The sequence below is a fragment of the Podarcis vaucheri genome (genome assembly GCF_965113315.1).
Source record: "Podarcis vaucheri genome assembly, chromosome: 9".
Taxonomy (NCBI): Eukaryota; Metazoa; Chordata; class Lepidosauria; order Squamata; family Lacertidae; genus Podarcis; species Podarcis vaucheri.
In genome coordinates this window covers 1,116,449-1,130,000 of record NC_138767.1, presented here as the reverse complement: position 1 = coordinate 1,130,000, position 13,552 = coordinate 1,116,449, and the positions used below count along the sequence as shown (strand labels likewise).

Sequence of the window (13,552 nt, the reverse complement as noted above, 5' to 3'; positions counted from 1 at the left end):
GATCACTCAGACCTGTGAGTGTGCGTGACAGACAGACAAGGTAGCCTGTCCTCTTGCCTTGAGGGAAATGTTCCTTTCCCTTGGGCTTCAGAGGACCACAGCCCTTTCGCAGTGCCCTCAGCCCTCTCCGCCCTAGGAACATCCTAGGAAGACACCTCATTGTAAACCCAACCCTCTGGTCCAGGGGGCTCCAGGGCTTCAGGCCAGGGAGTCTCTCCCAGCCGTACCAAAAGATGCTGGTAGGGATCGAACCCAGGACCTTCAGCCTGCAAGGCAGCTGCTCTGCCACTGAGCCAAGGCCCTCCTGGGTCCAACTCGGCACCAGCTCAGCTCAGAATGGGGAGGCGGGAAATCCCAATCCAGAGAAACAATAAAACGAGCCCCCTATACATATGGAATTGGGGGTGTGGGATTTCCAGTCAAAATCACAAATGCCAGACAGACACATGAGGGACTGACACGCATAGAGTTCCTGAATCAAGATAGAAGGAACTGCATGAGGTCACTTTCTTAATGCTTTGGCGGGAATTTCTAACAAAAGAGAACTTCCTGTCTGAGCTCTCTCTCTCTCTCACTCTCCTTTCAAGCCAGTGGTGTGAGCAGACATACACGCCTGGGCTCTGCTCAGAGCCCAGACTCCATTTCAGAAGCTAATTTTGTATTTTGTAACTAATAAGTGTTTTTACCTGCATACTACTTTGATGTATCTGCTGCCTGCATTGAAATGTAAGTAAACTGCTTTTTAAATTCCTAAAACATGTGGTTCATTCTTAGCAATGAGGATAAAGAAGGTCAGCAGACCACAAATAAACTGGGATAAAAAGGTGCAATTTCCTAATTCCTAGCTTCTAGCAAGCTGCAAAAGCACATAAGTGTTTTTATTTTGCTAAAAGAGATTCACAGCCTGTTTACTCTCAGGGGAGTGCAACAGGAGGTTTAAATTTACATTTACAGAGTTAATCCTCAATCCATCTCCATCATAAGGAGACAACGTGTGCATCCCCCGTGCATGAAAACGGCACATCTCTCTTGCCACAGTGACCCAAGTTCGGAAAGCATGATGCGTTGTAGCTTCCAAACATGTGTGACTTTGGCAAAAGAGAGGTAATCCATGGGGCACCTGCCTGCCCTGGCCAGCTGCAAAACAGCCCAAAGTCTACACATTCCACTGTCTGATGCGCCCAGAGGAGCAAAGGCACTCAGGTTTGTTGCTATGTCCAGGACTCGGCTGCTCCTATTTCCTCTCACCCCACAACCTTTTATCCATCTCTGTTGATGATGCCTGCATTCTCCACTGATCAGACTCAAAATTTCGACTTTAATTTTGTTTCTGTTGTTTTAAAGATGCTTTTATTCTTTTATCTCCTGTTGTTTGCAGCCGTGCACTCCTTTGGGAGAAAGGGTGGGATATAAATTATAACAAGGACAATTCTTGTTCAGGAGCACATCTAGTGCTTTTGCCATCTCACCCAGTGGCGTAGCGTGGGGGGTGCCAGGCGTGCCGGCCGCACCGGGCGCAACATTTAGCGGGGCGCGTTTGGCCGGCCCTCCTCGAGGAAGCAGGAACCCCACTGTCCTCGGACCTCCTCCCGCCGCCAGCCTTCGGAAGGCTGCTCCGAAGCCTGGCGGTGGGGCAGAGAGACCTTCTCCCCGCGCCAGCCTTCGGATGGCTGTCCTGAAGACTTGTGGTGGGAGCAGTGGCGTAGCGTGGGGGGTGCAGGGGGGGGCCTGCCACACCTGGCTCAACATCTGGGGAGGCGCGGAAGAGACTCGAGTGCTAAAATCCACGGGTTAGGGGGCGCAAATTACTTGCCTTGCCCCGGGTGCTGAGAACCCACGCTACGCCACTGATCTCACCCACTGTAGTCTGGAAACAGGGACCTTTGTCTTCTACTACTCTGTAAAACTGTGGTATATTTCACCCTTCTTATTACTAGCACTGCATCAGAAGTTTGAATTCATGGCTGCACAATTTTGGAATTCCTCTGGAAAGGGCTTTTTGCTACAAGATAAGACGCGGTCTTCAGAAATAGCATTGATAAAGAGGGTAAAGTCCGCTTGGCAGGTTTCCTCAGTGCCCCCTCCTCACCGCTGCCTTTGCTTGGGCGCCATTAGCCAGGGCCGCTGGCCGCATTTGTGGCCCCCTGGACTAGAGGGAGGGCCTAGTCCTGCATCTCCTGCAACTGCACTTCCTACCTATGAAGTATGATGGCAGGATATGGCCCTCGGTGAGTCTCTGCCTTTCAAATGTGCACATTTCCTGAAAGCAATATGGAGTGTCTAAATATATGGAGCAAAAATCTGTTTACCCTAATCAGGGGCTGGGAGGCTGCCATCCATATGACTGCTAGGAATTGTAAATTCAACATAAATTAACTTGTGCGTGAGAGAGGGAGAGAAAGAAGAGAGAGAATTAACAGTGACATATTTTCTTGTATTTACCACTCCGAGATGAGGCTGCATGCAGGGAGCCAGCGAGGGATGGCGCTGGAGGTTCTTGACATTCCCCTGGCAGCCACATGCACAGGCAGGGACGCTTATGCACACAGGCACACACACCTACGTCAGGGCAGGGAGGGACTTGATTGCTGCACAGATCTCTTCCGCTGCTCAATGGCTGGGCCGCTCCAAAGTCTCCATTCTTTGCTTGTGGCCTGTGCATCCTGCCTCGGGCACTCCCAGTCTCAGAACAGGGAGATTACAACTCATTCGGTCCTGCAGGATTCAGATGCAGAACAGAAGCAGCTTTTATTGGATCAACTGGTTACCTTGAGATTTGCAAACATTACTGAAGGCATGGATATGAAGACCTGCCTGATCACTGTAGTCCATCAGCAGGGAACTTCAGGGCTGGATTACTGCAATGTGCTGTATGTGGGGCAGTCTTTGAACCTGGTTCGGAAGGTGCAACTAGTGCAGAATGAGGTGGCCAGAATGCTTATAGGGGAACATAACTGGCAACGTTTTATTTAGCAATTATTCTTCCTCTTTCTCACTTGTGTGAGAATGCAAATATCTATTTCAGCAGAGTTAAAATCACCATCCATGAGCAGCTTATCTCTAGAACCTATAGGAGGGCAAGGTTGCATAACCTTCTAGAGCAATTATGATACCCAAAGATGCTTTAGGCAGACTTGGATTATCTTCTCCCATTTATGTTTCCCTCTTAACAAAGAAATCACTCTCAGACTGTTAAGTAAATAGGAAAATCCAATGTTTACTCACATCACAATCTTGCCAGGATTCAATAGATACAGTGATGAAAAATCAGGCAGGCTATAATCCTTAAACATTACAAATATCCATCGTCCAGTTCAAAATGGAGATTACTCTCTGGAGGAGAGCAAAGGAACACACACACACACACACACACACACAGAGAGAGAGAGAGAGAGAGAGAGAGAGAGAGAGAGAGAGGTAGGAGGAAGAGTGTGTAGTGACAGGAAGAAGTAGAGATTAAGTTTCTACTGTTCCCCTTCTCATCACAAAAGTTTAGAGGACATTGCATCATAGAGTCCCCTGTTTGTGACTATCTAGCCATCATGCAATCTGTGATTTGGTTGCAGATCATCCCACAGTTAAAACATCTGCCCAACTCCTAATGAGCCACATTCAAGGTCCTTGCATTCATTTACATTGCCCTCTGCTCCAGAGTACCTTAAAGGTAAAGGAACCCCTGACCATTAGGTCCAGTCACAGACAGCTCTGGGGTTGCAGTGCTCATCTCAATTTATTGGCCAAGTACAGCTTTCGGGTCATGTGGCCAGCATGACTAAGCTGTTTCTGGTGAACCAGAGCAGCACACGGAAACTCCGTTTTCCTCCCGCCAGGATGGTACCTATTTATCTACTTGCACTTTGATGTGCTTTTGAACTGCTAGGTTGGCAGGAGCAGGGACCAAGCAATGGGGGTTCACCCCGTCGCGGGGATTCGAACCGCCGACCTTCTGATCGGCAAGTCCTAGGCTCTGTGGTTTAACCCACAGCGCCACCCGCATCCATCCAGAGTACGTTGGGGGTCACCTAAACCCTTCTATCCCAGCTCAGCTACTGAGGTCATCTGCAGGAGCATTGCTGGCGAGGATCACCTGACAGCAACAAGAAGCTGTTCCTTTAGTGCCACTGCCCCAGTCCTGTGCGATGTTCTGCCTATAGAGATTCAGCAGGCGCCTCCTGTTTCAACCTGCCACATCCACCTGAAACTCCAGCAGGTGAGGAGAGCTCTAGGGATTGCATTATCCAAAAGAAAATGGGAGGACTGCCCTGAATTTTCCACTGTTGGGAGAGGGAGGGCAAAATAATATTTTGCATTGGTCCAAAGAGTTGTTTTGAATTCTTCCAACTTTCAACCCTTTGGAATAGTTGTCTTCAGGAGCAGCTGAAGATAAGTGTCCATACAGACAACTCCCTCATGTAGAGCAGACACTTGCCAAGGCTGGCCCAGAGCACCCTGATGCCACATACTGTATGTTGCTGCGCGCAAGCCAATATTTCAGAGAACGCTGGAGTGCACTTCCAGGCTGGGACATCCCTCAGATTGCACCTGCCCAGGGATTGATTGAAGAGAAAGAAGAAGAAGAGGAGGAGTTTGGATTTGATATCCCACCTTTCACTCCCTTTAGGGAGTTTCAAAGCGGCTCACATTCTCCTTCCCCTTCCTGCCCCACAACAAACACTCTGTGAGGTGAGTGGGGCTGAGAGACTTCAGAGAAGTGTGACTGGCCCAAGGTCACCCAGCAGCTGCAGGTGGAGGAGCGGGGAATCGAACCCGGTTCACCAGATTACAAGTCCACTGCTCTTAACCACTACACCACACTGGCAGTTCCTTGACAGTTGGGCAGACCCTGAATCTTGCCACCACTGCGAATAACCAGCAGGATCAATAACTTATATAATTCAAGGTTTTCATTTGGGGGCGGGCTTGTTGTTTTTAAATTCCATGCGTTTTGGAGAGTGCAGGATTTCTCCTTTCCTGGAAAAAAGAGGTGAAGTTGCTGTGCTCGCCCCCAGTCCTAAAATCAGCCTTCACCAACCTGTTGCCCTCCAAACGAACTGCACCTCCCTCCAGCTCCAGCCAGTATAAATCAGGCTATTTGATCCAGCACTCTTTCCCAGCCTCCCTTTCAGGCCTAGTGGTTAGAGTTGGGCCAGTCACGGTCTCTCAGTCTTACCTACTCCATAGGGATGTTGTGAGGATGCAATAGGGAGGGAGGGAGGGAGAGAACCTTGCATGCCACTTTGAGCTCCTTGTGGGAAATTAGCAACAGAGTTCTGTACTACTCAAAAGCTTGCTAAATTGGACTAGATGACTTCCGAGGTCCCTTCAAACTCAACCATTCTTTGGTTCTGCCTTTCTGACCAGGCAACCAGGAAAAAAGCCAGTTGAGAATGAATCCCCCCCTCCTCAGAATCCAAACAGAAAAGCCACAGCTGGCCATGGCCCCGATTTCCCTTGGAAAGCTCACCATAGATCTCCAAAGGCCTATTTTCTACAAAACGTCTCATTTATTTGATATAACCGGTGAAGGAGACCTGCGAAAGGAAAGAGATCCACGCTGGCTCGAGAGGAGGTGCCCCCAAAGTGGACAGGGGATGAGACCCCTTAAGGCGGCACAAGACGTGCCCGCCCGCCCACGTTGCCAGAAAGGGATAAATACGGGGGGGAGGGGGGTCAGTCACCATTTTGGCAAGGCAGACTGTTAACTTGCTCGCGCGAAGGGATGGAAAAAGTTTCCAGGAATTGGCAGCTCGCTCCACATTCATCAAAAATGCTGCAAACTTGGCTCCTGCGCACCTCAGCAACATAATGTTAAATGGCATCAAGACAGTATATCAGCCATTTACATATGTTGCTTATAGACGCCAAACTTATTAACACAATAAAACTGCTGTGAAGATGCTTCCCTGCCTATTTCCCTCATTGTGAATGTCAGCGCTGTAAGCACCTAGCAGGCTCCAATGGAAACACGCCGGGTTTGCCTTTCTTACGGCGAGGCAGGAGCGTCAATAGATGAATCCCGCTTTCCCCCCGGGGCCCTCGGGCCATTCCCAGGAGATGCTGGAGGGGACGCGCTCCCCTCGGGGGCAGCAGGAAGGGGGCCAGGCGGGAAGAAGCCCCTCCCCGCACCATGGCACTTGCAGCCTGAGTAGAACCAAACGGGGTGGGGGAGGGGCGGCCCTCGGCACACACAGGCCACACCCTCTGAACAGAAGCCCCGCCCCTAATTGCAAAGAGAAGGCACTTGGCATACGTTCAGAAACACTCTCTCCTGGGTCGTTGCTTTACATGTCCCAGGGCAGTCAAAATTGGGGGGTTGGGGTTGGGCGGGGGGCTTTAATTTTTAGTAAAAGCTGCCTTGGATTGACCCCTGCAAATGTCCACGTGCACAAACCCGTCTCGTTCTTCCTTGGCAGGGCCCTGGACTCTATGACTCTATGTTGTTTACTTTCCAGAAAGATGCCTTATCCCAAATTAGACCATCGGTCCATACAACCCAGTACTGTCTACACTAACTGGCAGCTGCTCTCCGGGGTTTCAGGCACGGATTGAACCCGAAGCCAATGCAGACGTCCTAACCTTGAGCTATGGCGCTCTCTTCCCCAGCCCGTGTGTGCGGCTGTTTTCCTGCTGCTGCATGGCGACTTGGGGGGCTGCCTTGGTCTGAGGTGAGACCACCTGCCCATCTGGTCCAGGTTGGTCTACTCCGACTGGCAGCGGTTCTCCGGAGTCTCAGGTAGAGAAGGGTCTCGCCCATCACTTGGACCCAGATACTTTTCCATGGGAGTCGCCTAAGAGCTTCCATGGTGCCTTTACTTGGTTATTCGCCCGGAGTGGCTCCACGGGGACTCCGAAAGGCGAGGAATCGAGGTCACGCTCGGAAGGGAGCCGCGCCTCCCCCAAAGCCACTGGCCACCGAGACCTCGGGTCAGGTTCGGCCTGGCTTGGGCGCCCCAAACGCTTCGCCGCCGGGCAGCACCAGGAACAGCGCCATGGGAGCCGCGTGCCCCGACACGACCCACAGGAACCAGGAGCTCGCCTGGGATGCCTTGACTTCCGGATCTCCAGCTCCAGCTCCACCGGCTGGAAGGCCCTCAAGGGAGAGGTCTCCAACTTGGGGCCTCGGACGCCCCGTCGGCTCTCTAGCTGCGCTGCATTTGCGCTGGGTTCCCGGGTCATGGCAAGCTCCAAATCCGAGAGGAATCATAGCACTGGAGAGTTCCCAAGGGTCATCTAGTCCGACCCCCTGTAAAGGCAGGAAGAGAAAGTGTCATCCGAGCCACTCCGCCGCTATTAGAAGGGAACCGCCAAAGGGGGCTCTGGAGTCCAGGAGCTGAGCGGGGGCTTCCCAGTGGCGCACCTGGCTGGCCCGGGTGAGGACAGGGCACCGAAGGAGCAGCTCTGCCTTCCTTCCTCGGCTTGTACTCCGCCTTTCCAAGAGGCGGCGCTTCCCCTTCTGCGCGGGGCTCTGGCAGCTCCAAGGCTGAGATTTCCAGGGGACTTCAGTGGGGTGGGGGGAGCTTTCGGCGACGAGTAGGAGAGAAGGCGCGATGAGGAGCAGGACGGACGGACGGACGGCTGTGCTGCCTGGAAAGCGCCGCCCTGCTGCGGAGAGATCCCCGACGGCCTCTGCTTTTCTTCCGAAGCGACGGAGCCGCGGCTCTCAGAGCGAGGAGGAGGCTGTTCTCGGGCTGGGGCTTCCGGCGGGTGCTGCGCCCCGCTTCTCCGCTCCGAGGCGGTGCTCACGTCCGTGCTGGAACCGGCCTCCTGGGATCCCTTCCTGTCTGGGAGGCGCCAGTCCGTCGGGGTTCCCCTGCCCGGGGGTGCGGCCTAAACCAGTGGGTGCCTGGCAGGGCCCAGGAACAGCTCTCGACCCCGGGGGCTCCTGGGGTGGAGGAGTCCCGGGGGGCTGGGCCCTCCGAGGCCTCCTCCTTTGCTGTGAAAATATCGCTCCCCGTTTTGCGTTTTTATCTCTCCCGCTTCTTATTGCCACCCTCCTGTTTTCCTTTGCGCCCCCAAAAGAGGTGATGAAGGCAGCTGCAAGCGTCATTAAAATCCCAAACTTGGAAACATCCTGAAAATCCTTTTGTCTGAAGTCCAGGCCCGGGCCAGAGCCAGTCGCAACGACAGTAACACACGCAACACGCACGCACACACGGCAACACGTGTCTGCTGAAAGAACAAACGTGAGAGTGGGGGTTTCAGAGGCACAGAATAAATAAGCTCTGAAGCGCAAACTTCTGCAACGCTACTTAAAAAGAAGTCCTACTGAGTTCAATAATACTTACGCCCAGGTAAAGCGTTCCTAGGAGCCTTCGCTTCCGGATACTCTGAGGCTTGGGCGCATCTTGGGGGGCGGGGGAGGCAACCCTCCCAGTTTGCAATTCCCGCCGGGAAAGCCTCTGTCTCCGCGCGCGGGGTCGGGGCTCCTCAGGGAGACGCTGCTCCCCAGAGCAAACTGGGCTCCGGAGCCGAGACTGCTCGGTGGTCCTTCCCAGAGCGGAGAAGCTAGCAGAGGCGGAGGGCTCCGAGGGGTGCCTGCTGCAAGCGCGGGGGACAGAGAGAGACCCCCAGAGCAGCGCCCTGCACCAGGCCGGGGTGTCTGTCTGTCTCTTTCTCTCAGTCTAGCCTACTTCACAGCTTGTTGCGAGGAGAAACGCAGCCACGCGCCAGTCCCTCATTTCATTTCCACACTTAAAAAGAAATAAATGTTCGGTTGAAAATTGTTTCTACGGCTGCGGTTGCTTATTTTCCTTTTCACCAGGCAGCGGCTGGGTCTGTGCGGCTCCTTGTCGCGCTGTTCAGAGATGTTCTTGCACCGTTCGCGCTGGATTCCTCTTCGCCGGACAGCCCCTCTTCCAGATCCGCTTTGAACTTGTTTGGGAGAATCCGGGGCTAGTCTTGGAGCCAGCTAAAAAAAAAATTCAAAACATTCTGCCATTGCGGCACCTTATTTTTCATAACTATTATTGTCACTAATGCTGCTACTTTTAAAATCATTATCACATTATTTTGCAATTGCGCATTTACCACGGCGGTACGTTTTTATAAATAACTGTTGCTATTATTATTATTATTATTATTATTATTATTATTATTATTATTATTACATCCACTTCCCAATTAAGCCTCCTGCGGGTTCCCTCAGATCATGATCCAGGAACCCCCGCCGAGACTCCCCCCCCCCAGCTCGGGTACAAAAATATCCAAGAGAATTTCTGCAGCAGGAAGACCGTTTGCTTCGAGTGACTGACAGTTTGGCAGTTTTTAAAGGAAAAGGCAGCCCCTCCTCAGGAAGAACTCACTGAGTCGCGCGTGGGTCAGCTCGGTGGGGCCAAGCCAGGGCGCCTCCTGGGCGGGGGCGGGGACCGGAGACCAGCCCCGCGCGCGGCATTTCCACGCCACCCGCAATTGCATTTTGCTCTTCTTTAGCCAGACAAGGAAAAATAGAACGTTGGTTTCCCTTGGACACTAAAAAGATCGCTTAAACTGGTTTGCACATTAGACAGCAACTATAAGACGGAAAAGCACGGTTTTAAAATTAATGAAAAGCATCGCTCCCGTCAATGTATTTTTCGCAAAAGCACCCTCCCAGATCATCAGCGTAATGGGGGCCGGTAAAAGAGGGGAGCCTCCTCAAAAGCCGGGTGTTTTCAGCACCCCGAGAGTGGTACGTGTCAGGCCAGAGTGACGGGCAGTGCAATCTTTAAGCCCCATTGAATTCACAAGACCTGTTGAATTTAGGCATTATAATATAGGTATTTCCCGAGTGGTGTAATAGGAGAGGAAGAGCACGCCTCTTATACTAAATAAAATAATGGTTTGGAGTATTCGGGATCTCCTTGTCCGCAGAGCACATCTCCGGGCGAAAAAGGGATCCTCTCCCGCGGGTTCAGCGCCCCAAATTCCCCAGGTGGATCTTGGCCCCCGAAGCAGCAACTGGTGCCCGATCATGGCAAAAGCTGCAGAGAAGTCCAGGACTCCGTCCCAGGGCATCGGGGGTCCCCCCCCCCCAGGCGCCGCAGAAGAAGGCCGAGCGTCCGCCTGGAGCGTGGAACCAGAAGCCAGGCGGAGCGGGGCCCGGAGACCCCCCCCCATCCCTCCCCAAAAACCTCTCCCACCAGCCCGGTCCCCTTTTCTTCGAGATGGAATAGGAAAAAATAGGGGCTAGTGGCCTTGATTTTGCAAACAGGTAATTCAGATACTGTACCCCAAATGCGTCGATGGCAACAGGATTTTTAAAAAATGTGTTGCCGTATTTTTTTCGGAAAGAATAAATCCGGATTAAATAATGGAGCGGGGTGGGGGGGAATAAGGCTGGTATTTTGACCACAACAACGTCCTGGGGCGGCTGCCATAAGGACGCCGTGTGCGTAAAGGACACCAATCCCCGTCTGGAAGGGTCGCTCCTGCTAGACACTCGCCTCTTTCGCCCCCAACTTCCATTCATTTGTCCTTGGTTAAAATAAAATTATTATTATTATTATTATTATTATTTATTATTATTTCTCTTGTCACCTGTGCTTCCCCGCGGATTCCTGATTTCTCCTTCTCTCTCCAGATAAATTAAACTCTCCTTTGAATATTAAAAGGACCGTTTGCATCGGACCAACGGCGGACCGCAAAGTCGTCGGGCAGGCGGTGCCCTGTCAGACCCGAAGCGCAGGAGCGGCTCCCTCCAGTTGGGCGTCGCTTCCAGCCCCCAGACCCGCGAACTCCTTTGCGGGGGGTTCCCCTTCCAGAAGGAGCCGCCCTGGAAACGTCTTTCCTCGGACTCACCGGATTCAGACTTCTGGTCTCCCTCTTCGGATGTCCCGGATCCCGGCTGGAGATTTCCACTCCAACGCCGCCGCCCTTCGGGTGCCAACCAGCGGAGAGTCCGGGGCGGAGGGCTTCAAACTGCTCTTCCTCTCCTCTGTCGGCAGCAAGAGGCAGCTCCTCACCTTCTGCCAGAGAAAACCGGAGAAGCGAAACCGAGGAAGAGATTTCTGCCTCCTTTCTCCCGAGGCTGCTTCAGCCGCGCCGCGAAACGCCGAGGAAACCGGCCGCGGGCGAAGCCTGCTCGGCCAGCGCCCTGCCCGCCACCTCGAGGCGGCTCCTTGGCAGTCCTGCAAAGCGAAAGAGACTGGGAAGGACAGAAACGCGAAATGGGCAGGATCCGGATGGAGGGGAGAAGTCCCGCTTGGAGAAATAGCTCCTTGAGATCACCTGGTTCATGGGCGCGGGGGTCCCGCTCCCGCAATCCCAAGAGAGGAGCCGGAGGCCTGGATCCCTTCAGGAGCAGCTCACTCCTCGGAAGGAAGCGGCCGAGGCCCGACACAAAGAGAGGCCGGCTTCCCCGTGGGGCGCTTCCCCGCCTCTCCCTCTCCCCCTTCTTGCCATCTAACAACCCCAAAGTCCCCTCCGCCAAGCACCTCGCGACGTTTCCCAAGCCAGACCCTCCCGGCCGCTTCGCTCCCGCTGCCCCTAACTCCCCTCCCCTCAATATAGCCAAGCTCTTTACTATCCTTCTCTGTGTGTGGCTGCTGGGGGGGGGGCAGAGATAGTGTCCCTCCCTATTCACCGTAAATGCTGCCGCTTCGGTTTCCTTTCTCTCCAGGGGCGAGTCGAGGAGCACCGGACGTCGCCAGGAAGGCCCGGAGCCGAGAAAGAGATCCCCGTCGCGGAAAGAGCGTTTCGGCTGGGGAGAAGTGCCAGCCCGGGACCCCGCAAAAACATATTCCTCGGGGTGAAGGAGAGACCCACTCACACGCGCAAAGTGTCCCTTCCCGGCCCCCTCCGCCTTTGTTCCCGCTGGGCCCTCGCCTTCCCGCCCGGCGCGGATCTTGCCTCGGTCTCCCGAGACCACCTTTCGGCTACCGGCTTCGGCCGCGTCCTCCACGGCTGGCCTGGCGCGCCTCTCCGGGCTCCGCTCTCCGCCTCGGCACTGATCCCGCGGGCGTCGGGCGCCTCTCAGTTCTGTCTAATAGTCCCTCCCCCCATCTCCGTGGCATCCCTTCGCAAAGGTTCCTTCTTTCTGAACCCAAAATGTGGGCTCGAGGAACGAAGCTGCCCCACGAAGTTCAAGGCTCTCCAAAAGCGCAAGAGCCCGGAGCTGCCGGTCTTTCTCTTCCCGGTACCCCGTTTCCAAAAAAGCACCTGCGGGTCCCTAAAGGGGCAGCTCAGCCCGAGGGGGACCCCGAGGGGGCGGGCCGGCCTCACCAATCTCGCGGCAGCCTCGGGATTCCGAGCAAAATGGTAGGGGGCGCGCACTCAGGAAGGGTCCCCACGCAGAGAACGGGATTCCATCGGGGATTCCATCCAGCTCCGGGAGCGTCTGCTCCAGAACCGAAGGAGAGGCGTCGGGGGCCGGGAAAGGAAGAAGGGCAGAACCGCCCTGTGGGAGGGCCGCGGAAGGGACGCGTGCCTTCCGCGGGCCGTTGAGGCCCTTTGAGGGAAAGAAAGGGCCGTTCTCGCATCGGAAGGCAGGCAGGAGCTTGGTTCGCCGAGAGCCCTAAAAAAGCCACGACTGTCCGCGTAAGTCTGCGTAGGGACCCCCACGGCTTTCCCGGCGCCCCTTCCAGCTTGGAGAGGAAACAATCGGAGTCGCTCTCCGGGGAAGCTTCCGGGGCGCCGCGGCAGATCCCGGGGAACTTTCCCCGAGCCTCGCAGCGGGAGAGAGGGGCACCAGGGAGCCCCCGAAGGGGGACTGAGCAGCCTGGGCAGGGAAGGGGTTCCACGCTAGACTTAGGCCCATGCCACCCCCCAAGCCCACCTGCTTCCTGCCCAACGGGGCTTAAGGAAGGGAGAATCCGCGGGTACCAGCGTCGTCGGGAGAAAGCGCAGGCCCGCGTTTTCAAGCCCCATTTTCGGCTCCCCCCTCCCTTCCTCTGGCGAGGGGGCACCGCCTACCTGCCGCCAGTTCCACGTCGAGAAAGGTTCCTTCCAGGTGCCGATCGGACGGAGGCGGGAAGACGGCGAAAGAGCTCCAGAGGCTTTCTTTCTGTCCCCCCCCCTTCTTCTTCCGAGGGGGCTGAGGCAGCGGGGAGGGGGAGCTGAGGGCGGGTCCAGAGCGGCGGCGGCGCAGCCTCCCCGGCGCTCCATTCCGCCTTTTGGCGGCGACCCCGCTCCCTCCTCCCCTCCGCCCTCCCCTTCCCACGTGCCCTCCCCAACCCCGGGGCAGGTGAGGCTGGCCAATCAGAGGGGGCGGCCCGGCAGGTACTCGGCTTATCTGGACGGCTCGCCCAGGAGCGCGCCCACTGCGCACCGGGTGGATGGGGCGGGCGGAGGGAGCGGCGGGGGTGAGTGCGCGTCGTGGGGACGGGCGCGAGTGTCCGTGCTGCCGCTGCCGCCTCCTCCTTCTCCCCGGAGCCGCCCCGCCTGGCCCAGCCCGCCTGGCTCTCGCTGGCAGCCGGGCCGTCGGGAGGCTCCCCCGCCGGCTGCTGCTGCTGCCGCTGCGGCCGCCGCTGGATCCGCCCGTCCGCCCGGCGCGACCGTCGTGGCGCCCTCCTGCCCCCGCGCCCGGGGCGCCCCGTGCACACGCGCGCTCGCGCTCGCGCTCGCCCCGTCGGGCGCC

General features: G+C 55.6%; 1 long non-coding RNA gene across 1 annotated transcript in view; it reads right to left on the bottom strand.

The window, feature by feature from the left end:
- LOC309540150 overlaps window positions 1–12,871 on the bottom strand; it is a 14,168-nt gene extending 1,297 nt beyond the window's left edge. The window contains exons 1-2 of the long non-coding RNA XR_014223071.1: window positions 12,752–12,871; window positions 2,443–2,715 (exon numbers count right to left, since the gene is read on the bottom strand). This is a non-coding gene — a long non-coding RNA (uncharacterized lncRNA). The remainder of the gene's footprint in view (window positions 1–2,442; window positions 2,716–12,751) is intronic.
- Window positions 12,872–13,552: the final 681 nt, after the last annotated feature.